Raw genomic sequence first — 12,185 nt, 5'->3', positions numbered from 1 at the left:
TATCCATGTGTTAATTATTTCTTTGCTGGGTTAAAGAGGGGCTATGTTCTAGTGAAAAAGAAAAGGTGCGAGAACATAGATGAAAACATTTAGGGAGATCAGGTGAAGACAGAGTTTAAAGAATATTAATAGGTTCTGTGTTTATTTTTCTTGTCTTTTCCGGCTGATCAAATTAATCTTGTCCAAACTTAGATCAAAAACAAGTTTAATTAAGATAGAGTTCAAAGAAGTTAATAATACAGTGATTTTTTACAATCTAAAATTCTCTGTGTTCTGTGCCCACCAATTCATTTACTAAACCATATTTTAGAAATATAACTAAATGAGGCCCACGAATTATTGTTTTCCTAAATTTCAGCACAAAAAGTTGCTCTTCTGTATCTGATGTTGAGAGTGGCAAACTTTTGCCACTTCCAAGAAAGTGTGGTCTTGGAATATAAACTGAACTATAGAGAGTTTTAAAAAATGACAGGTGCCAAAACAAAGTAGAGAAAAATGAGTACGTGGGAAAATAAAGCTATGGAAGAAAAGCTAAAAAATACATATGGTATCACTAAAATAAATGTAATATTTTCAAAGTAGCTTTCAAAAGTATTTAGTTGAAATACCGGGCGTGGTGGCTCACACCTGTAATCCCAGGTACTTGGGAGGCTGAGGTAGAAGAATTGCTCGAATCCAGGAGGTGGAGGCTGCAGTGAGCTGAGATCATGCCACTGCACTCCAGCCTGAGTGACAGAGTGAGACTCCATCTCAAAAAATACACAATAAATAAATAAATAAAAGTACTTGGTTGAAATTAACCTATGTTTATTCAATATTATGCTGTAGAATTTAACATACAAAAGATGAGTTATCATTAGTGTTAAAATGAAACTATATTAAAGTGAAATAGGGATTTCATTAAGAAATAAACATTTAAGTAGAGCTTAAAATAGCTGATTATTAAAGGATCACATTTGATATTGCCTTATTTCCTATGGCTGCTGTAACAAATTACCACAAACTCAGTGGCTTAAAACAATGCAAATGTATTCTCTCACAGTTCTGGAGGTTAGAAATCTGAAATGGTTTATGGGGTCAAAATCAAGATTGGCAAGGCTGTGTGTCTTCTGGAGGCTCTTGGGGGAGATTAGGTTCCCTTGCTGATGACCCTTATAGGAAGAATCTGTTCCCTTTCTCTTCCAGCTTCTAGAGATCACCTGTGTTCTTTGGCTCATGGCCCCTTTCTCCGTCTTCAAAGCCAGTGGTGTAGAATCTTCAAATCTCTTTCTCTCTCTCTCTCTGACCTCTGCTTTTCTGTCATTGTATCTCCTTCTCCATCCCTGATCTTCCTGCCGCCTATTAAAAGGACTCTTTAAGTTATATTATCCCCACCTGGCTAATCCAGGATATCCTCCCCTTTTCAAGACAATTTAATCATATCTTCAAAGACTCTTTTGCCATGCAAGGTAACATTTTCACAAATTCCAGGGGTTAGGAAGTGGACACCTATGAGAAGATGGGAGAGACATTATTCTGCCCACCACAGGTATATTCATATTCTTAAACGAAATACAGTATACTATGTTTTTATTAAACACTGCACATTTGAAAAACATTTAATTTTAGCTTTGTTGGACAATCAATAGAATTCCAACATAGTTTTAAAAACAGATTATACCATAAAATTACACATGCTCTATGACACAACCATTCTACTCCTAGATATACAGCCAACACATCATGTATGTTATGTTCATCAAAATCATGTACTCCAATCTTTAGAGCAGCATTGTCCAAATATCTGCAAACTAGAAACTATCTGAATTCCCACCAACAATTGAACAAATAAATAAGTTGTGGCATATTCATGTATGGGAATATTATGTAGCAATGAAAAAAATACCTAAATCTACACAAAATTATGAATGAATCTCAGAAACATAAGGTTGAGTAAAATAATCCAAACATAAGAAATTAAATAGTTCAAAAACAGGCAAATTAGTCAGAAGGGTGATTACCCTTGGTAGGAGGTAGTGACTAAAAGAAGGCATGGCAGAAACTACTGAAGTTCTGATAACATCCTATTTCTTAATCTGGATGAAGGTAAACTGAATGTGTTCATTTTGGAAAAGTTATACAGATGCACACCTATGATTGATGCATTGTTCTGTAGCTGCATTTTATTTCAATAAAGAGTTTAATAATATAAAAAGTATTGCTCTCATTTTTCTTTTCTTTTTTTTTTTTTGAGATGAAGTCTCTCTCGTCGCCCAGGCTGGAATGCAATGGTGCAATCTCGGCTCACTGCAACCTCCGCCTCCCGGGTTCAAGTGATTCTCCTGCCTCAGCCTCCTGAGTAGCTGGGATTACAGGTGCCTGCCACCACACCAGGCTAATGTTTGTATTTTTAGTAGAGAGGGGGTTTCACCATTTTAGCCAGGCGGGTCTAGAACTCCTGACCTCAGGCGATCTGCCTGCCTCGGCCTCCTAAAGTGCTGGGATTATAGGCATGAGCCACCGTGCCTGGCTGCTCTCATTTTCTTAAAATATAAACAAATACGAATAGAGACTTATTTCAAGTTGTAAAACTTAATGCCAAAACTTACTGCTAAGATTTTTTTAATGTATACATTGTACCAAGAAAGATAAGCAAGTTAGCTCTTACAGATTCGTACTTGTCACAAATAAGGCTGCAATTGAAATACTATCTCATACATGGCATTTATGAAAAGTCTAAGAAATATCTGCTAATATTCAAAAATATTAGGAAATAAAATTGGAAAGCAGGTCTCTTTTTCTGATGCAGATATTGACAATTGTAATATTTGTATTAGCAAAGTAGAACCAAGCAAACAGCTTTTATACAACTATATCCAAAAGGATTTGATTGAGTCTATTTATTGAGCAAATAATTATTGACTTAAAAAAATCTACTAAGGCACTGTGCTAAGCACTGGGGATAAAATGAACAAGAAAGATGAGTCTTTGTCCTCACAAAATTTATATTACTGTGGGTGAAACCAAAAAGTACATGAACAAGTGACAACAAGGAAGTGATAATGAAAGGTTTCTATCGAGCCATGAAAAGACATACCTGCATCTTAAATGCATATTGCTAAGTGAAAGAAGCCAGTCTGAAAAGAATCTATACTATTTAATTTCATTTATATGACATTCTGGAAACAGCACAATTACAGGGATGGTAAATAGATCAGTGGTTGCCAGAGGCTCAAGTGAGAGGCTTCTGTAGGTGATGTGGTTTGGTTTTGTGTCACCACCCAAATCTCATCTCAAATTGTAATCCCCATGTGTGGAGGGAGGGACCTGGGCAGGGCAATCAGGCAAGAGAAAGAAATAAAGGGTATTCAAATAGGAAGACAGGAAGTGAAATTGTCTCTGTTTGCAGATGACATGATTGTACGTTTAGAAAACCCCATCATCTCAGCCCCAAATCTCCTCAAGCTGATAAGCAACTTCAGCAAAGTCTCAGGATACAAAATCAATGTGCAAAAATCACAAGCATTCCTATACACCAATAATAGCCAAACCATGAGTAAACTCCAATTCACAATTGCTACAAGGAGAATAAAATACCTAGGAATAGAACTTAGAAGGGATGTGAAGGACCTCTTCAAGGAGAACTACAAACCACTACTCAAGGAAATAAGAGAGGACACAAACAAATGGAAGAATGTTCCATGCTCATGGATAGGAAGGATCAATATCGTGAAAATGACCGTACTGCCCAAAGTAATTTATAGATTCAGTGCTATCCCCATCAATCTACCATTGGCTTTCTTTACAGAATTAGAATAAACTGCTTTAAATTTCATATGGAATCAAAAAAGAGCCCACATAGCCAAGACAATCCTACACAAAAAGAACAAAGCTGGAGGCATCACACTACCTGACTTCAAACTATACCACAAGTCTACAATAACCAAAACAGCATGGCACTGGTACCAACTCAGATATATAGACCAATGGAACAGAACAGAGGCCTCAGAAATAATGCCACACATCTACAACCACCTGATCTTTGACAAACCTGACAAAAACAAGTAATGGGGAAAGGATTCCCTATTTCATAAATGGTCTTGGGAAAACTGGCTGGTGACATGCAGAAAACTGAAACTGGACCCCTTCCTTACACCTTATACAAAAAGTAACTCAAGATGGATTAAAGACTTAAATGTTAGACCTAAAACCATAAAAACCCTAGAAGAAAACCTACACAATACCATTCAGGATATAGGCATGGGCAAAGACTTCATGACTAAAACACCAAAAACAATGGCAACAAATGCCAAAATTGACAAATGGTATTTAATTAAACTAAAGAGCTTCTGCACAGCAAAAGAAACTATCATTATAGTGAACAGGCAACCTACAAATTGGGAGAAAATTTTTGCAATCCATCCATCTGACAAAGGGCTAATATCCGGAATCTACAAAGAACGGAAACAAATTTACAAGAAAAAAAAAAAAAAACCATCAAAAAGTGGGTGAAGGATATGAACAGATACTTTTCAAAAGAAGACATTTACGCGGCCAACAAACATACGAAAAAAAAACTCATCATCACTGGTCATTAGAGAAATGCAAATCAAAACCACATTGAGATACCATCTCACGCCAGTTAGAATGGTGATCATTAAAAAGTCAGGAACCAACAGATTCTGGAGACAATGTGGAGAAATAGGAATGCTTTTACACTGTTGGTGGGAGTGTAAATTAATTCAACCATTGTGGAAGACAGTGTGGCGATTCCTCAAGGATCTAGAACCAGAAATACCATTTGACCCAGCAATCCCAATACTGGGTATATACCCTAAAGGATTATAAACCATTCTACTATAAGGACACATGCACACGTATGTTTATTGCAGCACTATTCACAATAGCAAAGGCTTGGAACCAAAAATGCCCATCAATAATAGAGTGGATTAAGAAAATGTGGCACATATACACCATGGAATACTATGCAGCCATAAAAAAGGATGAGTTCATGTCTTTTGCAGGGATATGGATGAAGCTAGAAATCATCATTCTCAGTAAACTAACACAGGAACAGAAAACCAAACACTGCATGTTCTCATGCATAAGTGGGAGTTGAACAATGAGAACACATGGACACAGTGAGGGGAACATCACATACTGGGGCCTGTCAAGGGGTAGGGGAGTAGGGGAGGGATAGCATTAGGATAAATACCTAATGTAGATGATGGGTTGATGGGTGCAGCAAACCACCATGGCATGTGTATAGCTATGTAACAAACCTGCATGTTCTGCACATGTATCCCAGATCTTAAAGTATAACTTAAAAAAAAATGAACTAGATATACTCTTAATAATTCCTGTCAATCAAACTGATGCCCAGTATTTAAAAATTGAGAATTCATATATTGGATCTTTTAAGATGTTCTCCTCTCCGCACACTAACCTTTTGCTAGGTCCATATAAATTAGTTGTATATTAGTGATGCCTGCCAGAAATTGAGACTAGTGAACTGAAATAACTCATCCATAGCCAACCAGGTATTCCCACAACCTAGTCCTCAGAGAGGTGTAGAATTCTAACTCATAAAATTTAAAGGCCCATGAAACTTGATTTTGATCCAGACTAGCGTGGATATCCAAAAACTACAATGGGTGGCTTTCCAAGGAGGAGAAGATTCTTGTCATCAGGTGGGTCTCAGAGTTACCATCCCATAGAAATCTGTCTTCACTGGTGCAAGAGCAAATCAATACTTGGAGGATCCTGAAATTACCATCTAAAACTGGGATGAGGGAAACTGAATTCTGGTCAAACTGAGAGAGTAAGAATTGTGGTTCACAGTGAGGCTACTAGACCAAAAGAGACCTGAATTTAAATCAGAAATAAGGAAAAGAGTTATTGAAATTTGACACATAAAATGGCCATTATATAGAGATGTTTAGGATCAATGCTTCCCCTGTTGCTCAGGGAGATAAAGTATATAGTGGTAATAATAAAATTAAAAATAAAGACATATGATAGTAGCTAATATATATTGATCAATTATATAATAATAATCATAATCACTTATTGGGTGCTTTCTAAATGCCAGGTACTATTCTAAGTGTTTTACTTAAGTTAATTTAACCCCCCTAATCTATGGGATAGATAGTATGTATTACTCCTATATTGCAGATGAGGAAACTGAGACATAAAGAATATAATCAACTTGCCTAAACTCAAATGGACAACAGTTAGCAGAGGTAGAATTCAAACTCAGGCATTTTGGCTCCAAAGTCTGCTTTTAACTAGTTTGTTGTGTGTTACTTCATTTAATCTTCACAGCAACCCTCTAGGTTAGTTACTATCATTAATCACATTTTCTAAATGAAGGAATTGAAACTTAGAAAGGTTAATTTTCTCAACATCATACAGCAGGATGCATAATCCAAAGAAAAGTCCTTTTGATGACAAAGCCCACACTCTTAACTATTACAGTGTGGTACCTTCTATGGCACATTTGAGGAAGGACTTACAAATACACTGACAAGACCAGCTTTCATTAGCCCTGGGTGTTGGGCAAGGAGTAAACAGAGCCTATGGATGACATCATCATGGGCTCTGAACAAAGCTAGGGTAGACAGGATTTGTGTCATTAGATAAGAATCTGAATGTTAAATTTTAATTTATCAATCCTACAGCTTGTATTACTTATTTTGGCCCAATTTTCCAATCTGTAAAATTTTTAAAATCATGTTAGCTCGCTGCTCTGCCTATGCAGTAGCCATTCTTTAGTCCTTTACTTTCTTAATAAACTTGCTTTCACTTAAAAAAATCATGTTATCCCTTCCAAAGTTTGATCTTCTGAACATTTAACTTATCAGTGTTTTGGAATTTTCATTCAAAAACAGTCAAAGAAACAATCAGGGCGGCTCATGCCTGTAATCCCAGCACTTTGGGAGGCTGAGGTGGGTGGATCGTTTGAGCCCAGGAGTTTGAGATCAGCCTGGGAAACATGGCAAAACCCCTTCTCTACTAAAATTACAAAAATTATCTAGGCATGGTGGCACACCCTATAGTCCCAGTTACTCATAGGGGCTGAGGTGGGAGCATCACTTGAGCCCAGGAAGTCAAGGCCACAGTGAGCTGTGGCACCACTGCACTCCAGCCTGGGCAACAGGAGTGAGACCCTGTTTCAAGAAAAAAAAAAAAAAAAGAAGGAGAAGAGGAAGAAGAAAGAAAGAGAAAAGAAATAAAGAAAAACTTTCCCAGATGTTGTAGCTTTCATTAAAATTTCTATAAAGTTATTCCCAGCCACTCTAAATTAATATGGAAGAAGCAATCCTTTTAAAATTTCTCTCCTTCAGCTTCCTTCTTTCTCCCCTCTTTCTCTATGGACTTCATTTCTCTTCCCATCCCCCTCTTTATTTTGCCATTTCTCCTCATCATACTACTGACTCCTGAAGCTGAATCCTGTGAGTCAGAGACATGTACTTCTGGCCTTACTTCTGACTAATAACATTTCCTTGAGGACGTAACTTCCTCCTTTTTTTTGTTTTGGTTTCTTGATCTTAAAGATGGCCACAACAATACAAGATATCCTAAATATCTCAAGCAATGATATAAAAAACAGAACCACTGCATTACTAACAGCAGTATTTTTCCTCATAAAATTTAGATTTAGAGTTCATCAGGTGAGCCATTATGACACTTCCTGGGTTGCCTCCTGGGGCTATAATATTCCTTATTTTGCCTTGCAGCAAAATAATCATTTAATTTAATGAGTGCTAGTAGAACAAGGCTCTATTCAATTATCAGGTCAGATTCCTCCTACTTTTTTTCCTCATAGAAATGTGGTAAAATGCACAAAATTGAATTAAATTTATTTCTATTAAATATATTACCCAATGGCACCTGAGTCATTGCTTCATATTTTAAGCTTCTTTCTAAGGAAAAGAAAATCACTTGTCAAAGGATTTAAGTTTTGGGTAACACACCAAAGCAGTATGGGGGAACACACACACACACACACACACACACACACACACAGAGAACAAAAAAGCCACTTACATGAATTCCTTAAGATTTATTTATACCCAAGAGATATACTAAATTTGAGTCCTTGAAATATTTTCTACCTCTCCTCAAGGTAAAGCACATGCTACATGAAATTCTTCACTTTTCTTCTGTCAGCTCCCTGAATGAGAAGATTGCTATCAGTTTTCTGGTAGGCAAGGAAACTAAAATAGCAATCAGAGAACTTTGGTACTGGGGTGATATAGTTTGGCTGTGTCCCCACCCAAATCTCATCTTGAATTGTAGCTCCCATAATTCCTGCGTGTTGTGGGAGGGACCTGCTGGGAGATACTTGAATCATGGGGGGGACAGTTTTCCCCATACTGTTCTCTTGGTAGTGAATAAGTCTCATGAGATCTGATGTTTTTATAAGGGGAAACCCCTTTCGCTTGGCTCTCCTTCTCTCTTGTCTGCCATTAAGTAAGATGTGACTTTTGCCTCCTGCCATGATTGTGAGGCCTCCCCAGCCATGTGGAACTGTGAGTCCATTAAACTTATTTTTCTTTATAAATTACCCAGTCTTGGGTATGTCTTTATCAGCAGCATGAAAACGGATTAATACATGGAGTTTTGTTTTGTGTTTTGCCAGTTTATCCATTAGCCAAGTAGCATATTTTCGGATTCAGCTTGCGTTTATTGAACCTACTATGTGCCAGGCACATTTTGTCATTTAGGACCCACAAGAGCAAGCTTGGGATCCTCTGTTACGAGGAATCAGTGTCTGCTGTACTGTTCCCTCTTGGCACTCATCAAAACTATAACCAACTCATTATTAATGCAATTGTTTGTTTAGTATCTATTTTCCTCCATAGGCCATAAGCTTCACAAAGGCAGAATCTGTGTGTAAATTGTTCATTTCTATAACTTCAGTGCCTAACTCAGAGCACAGAGTAAATATTGCTTGAATAAATGAGTTGACAAAAACAAACAAAAAAACAAAAACTGAAGCTCAGAGGTTAAAACTGTACAAGACCATACTGTTTTGTTTGTTGTCATTGTTGTTGTTTTGAGATGGAGTCTCGCTCTGTCGCCCAGGCTGGAGTGCAGTGGCGCGATCTCGGCTCACTGCAAACTCTGCCTCCCGGGTTCATGCCATTCTCCTGCCTCAGCCTCCCAAGTAGCTGGGACTACAGGTGCCCGCCACAATGCCCGGCTAATTTTTTTGTATTTTTAGTAGAAATGGAGTTTCACCGTGTTAGCCAGGATGGTCTCGATGTCCTGACCTTGTGATCCACCCGCCTTGGCCTCCCAAAGTGCTGGGATTATAGGTGTGAGCCACCGTGCTCAGCCACAAGACCATACTGTTAAATGGCAGAGCTGTGTCTAGAACTCAGAGCTTTACTCCAAGAGGAGTGCCCGTTCTCATGTTATTTTCACTTATGTTTATCAGCTGCTCTTCAGAGATTAAGAGAATACAAGAAGGAACATGGAGGCAAAAGATGGCATCCCTGGCTTAACAAAGCAGTATAGAGGGTGTTTTATTCTCCCTGATTGCCCAAACTCCAGGTCACAAGTCCTTTGTAGACTGTTATTTATTATTTTATTTTTATTTATTTATTTATCATTTATTTTTAGAGACAGGGTCTCACTCTGTCATCCAGGCTTGAGTGCAGTGGTACGAGCATAGCTCACTGAAACCTCAAACTCCTGGGCTCAGATAATTCTCCCACCTCAGCCTCCTGAGTAGCTGAGACTACAGCAAATGCCACCCATCTAATTTTATGTGTTGTAGAGAGGGGTGTCTCACTTTGTTGCCCAGGATGGTCTCAAACTCCTGGCGTCAGGTGATCCTGCTGCCTCAGCCTCCCAAGGCACTGGGATTACAGGCTTTAGCCACTACACGTGGCCTTTTCTAGACTTTTAAAGAATACTATTTCTGCAGAGAAAGACCTTTGGACTTGAACACTCTACTTACTATAGAATAAGGTGGAATTCATCAGGTTCCCTACTGTACACTGCCAAAAGAAATCAATTAGGAAAATGGCAAAAGTGTTTCACTTGTAATTTGTCTCTTTTCTGCTGTGGGGTCCTAATTACAGGAGGTTCTAGGTTAGCCTGACTTGCTACAACAAGTTTAATACTTGAAAATGGAAATGTTTAAACCATAAACATTAGTAGATTCTAAATATATTGTTTTTTATTTTAAAGCATTTCACAGAAATACATTTATAACATTCTTCAGAAGAAAAATCTTCATAGTGAGAAAAAGAATTTAAAGTTTTAATAGCACACAATAAAGTCTGAAATTGTTTTAGAGCATAAAATCCTTCAAAGTAATTCAGGAATAAACAATCATTTTTCCTGCAAGTGTGAGTCAGGGATAAACATTACAGTAAAACATACTGTAGAGGAGTTTGTGGGACAAAGTCTGCTACTTTGTTCTGGGTTAAGATTCTGAAGTACTCTCATTCACAGTAATGATTGCCAAAATATGGGGTCACTTTCCAAGAAATTTATGTTTCTTGGACTTTCTGCCCAGCTGGTGTATTGACTTCACAGTGTTCTGTTCCAAATCTCAGTTCCAGCTCATCACCAATTCAATCCTGTGGTGATCACAAAGGATAGTGGTACAGGATCTTGAGCATGTGGAGGAGGGAAGAGGAAGGGAGGTGAAATCCATCTTAACTTTGAAAAGCCCAGTGTTGATCTGCATTTTTTAGGGTGATATAGTCATTTAGACATGCTGATTGACTACAGATCCTCCCTGCTTCTGTTTTTTTTTTCCATGCAAGAGAAGACAGGCTGTTTTCACAATAACCTTTCTCATTTCTGCCCACACTGGTGACTCCACTCCATGCTTTAAATCATTGTGTTCATAAGGTTTAAGTAAACCTCCTTCCAAAGCTCTTCAATTCAGTGGCATATTGTAAATCACCTGCTGACTTTTTCAATTGCCTGGGTATTATTTTGAGGGTCTATGACTATTTCTTTTTAAGCAGCAGATTTGTGGCAAAAGCTTGGCTGAATTTTCTTTATCATTCGTCCGATTTTAAATTTTAACCACAGAATTTCCATTAATCTCAGTCATAGTTTAATGGATGTGCTCTCTCTCATGTTCACTAAATAATTATTTCATTTCACTAATTATGACATTGTTCTTCAGACACTTCTCGGGGGCTTATAATGCCTCACAATGACTCCTAATCAGGTTCAAACTTTTCATGTGTTCTTCTAAAGCCTAGCATTATGAAATCAAATGGTCACCAAGCTTACCTCCCACTCCTGCAAAATTACTTTCACCCTTTCAGGGCCACCGTCCTCCACATACAACATGCCACTGCTACTTTCATGCTTTTTCCTCCTAGTCTCTACAGCTTCCTAGTATGCTGCCCCCATCCTCTAGTTCCATTCAGATGCCACTACTGGGACGTCCCATGTTGGATTCCAACTCAGATTTCTCTTTCTTCCTATTCTTCCCTTTATTGTCCACAAACATTTTAGATATCCATTGTGTATCAGCTTGGGCACCAGACAGACCTAGGTTGAAGTACATGTTCTACCCTTATCAATGTGACCTTCTTCACATTATTTCATACCTCTCACCTTTGCCCAGAATCTTTATCTATGAAATGAGAACAGTAATAGATTATTATGAGGATTATATGTGTATATTGAGCAAAATGCCTAGCTCACATTATGTACTAAATACGCGAATCCCATTCCTTTTTGCCCTATAATTTAATTGTTTTATGTGTCTAAGTCCTGGTATTTCAATGGAATCCCCCAAAAGAGTATTATATACACTTTTTTTTGCAACCTACAAAAAGCCTATTTTATATTGAGGCATATAGGACATGAGGACAAAATAATAAACTGGAATAGAAATTGATCTGCTTCCCAAAAACAAATAAATGAAGAGTGTTCAAAGCCTGTGAACACTGGGCTATGAGCTCTTATGGTAGGAGAGGTCCCTAGTGAAGGTTGCTAATTCTAGTAGGGGTTGCTCAAGACTCTGGAGCCACACTGCCTGCCTGACTCAATGCTGACTCTGCCACTGACTAGCTGTCTGCCCTTGGGCAGTGGCCCTGTGCCTCAGTTTCCTCTTTTGTGAAATAAGGGTAATGATGGTACCGACCTTATATGTGTGTTGTATTAAATGAATTTAGATATATCTAAACATTGTGTGGCACATAAATGCCATGTAAGTGTTT

General features: G+C 37.9%; 1 pseudogene; it reads right to left on the bottom strand.

The window, feature by feature from the left end:
- LOC116457977 (NANOG neighbor homeobox-like) overlaps window positions 1-11,527 on the bottom strand; it is a 32,566-nt pseudogene extending 21,039 nt beyond the window's left edge.
- Between the last annotated feature and the right edge of the window lie 658 nt (window positions 11,528-12,185).

This window comes from Hylobates moloch, unplaced genomic scaffold (genome assembly GCF_009828535.3).
Source record: "Hylobates moloch isolate HMO894 unplaced genomic scaffold, HMol_V3 SCAFFOLD_18, whole genome shotgun sequence".
Taxonomy (NCBI): Eukaryota; Metazoa; Chordata; class Mammalia; order Primates; family Hylobatidae; genus Hylobates; species Hylobates moloch.
The sequence above is the reverse complement of the archived record's forward strand: the minus strand, read 5'-3'. Positions and strand labels throughout refer to the sequence as shown.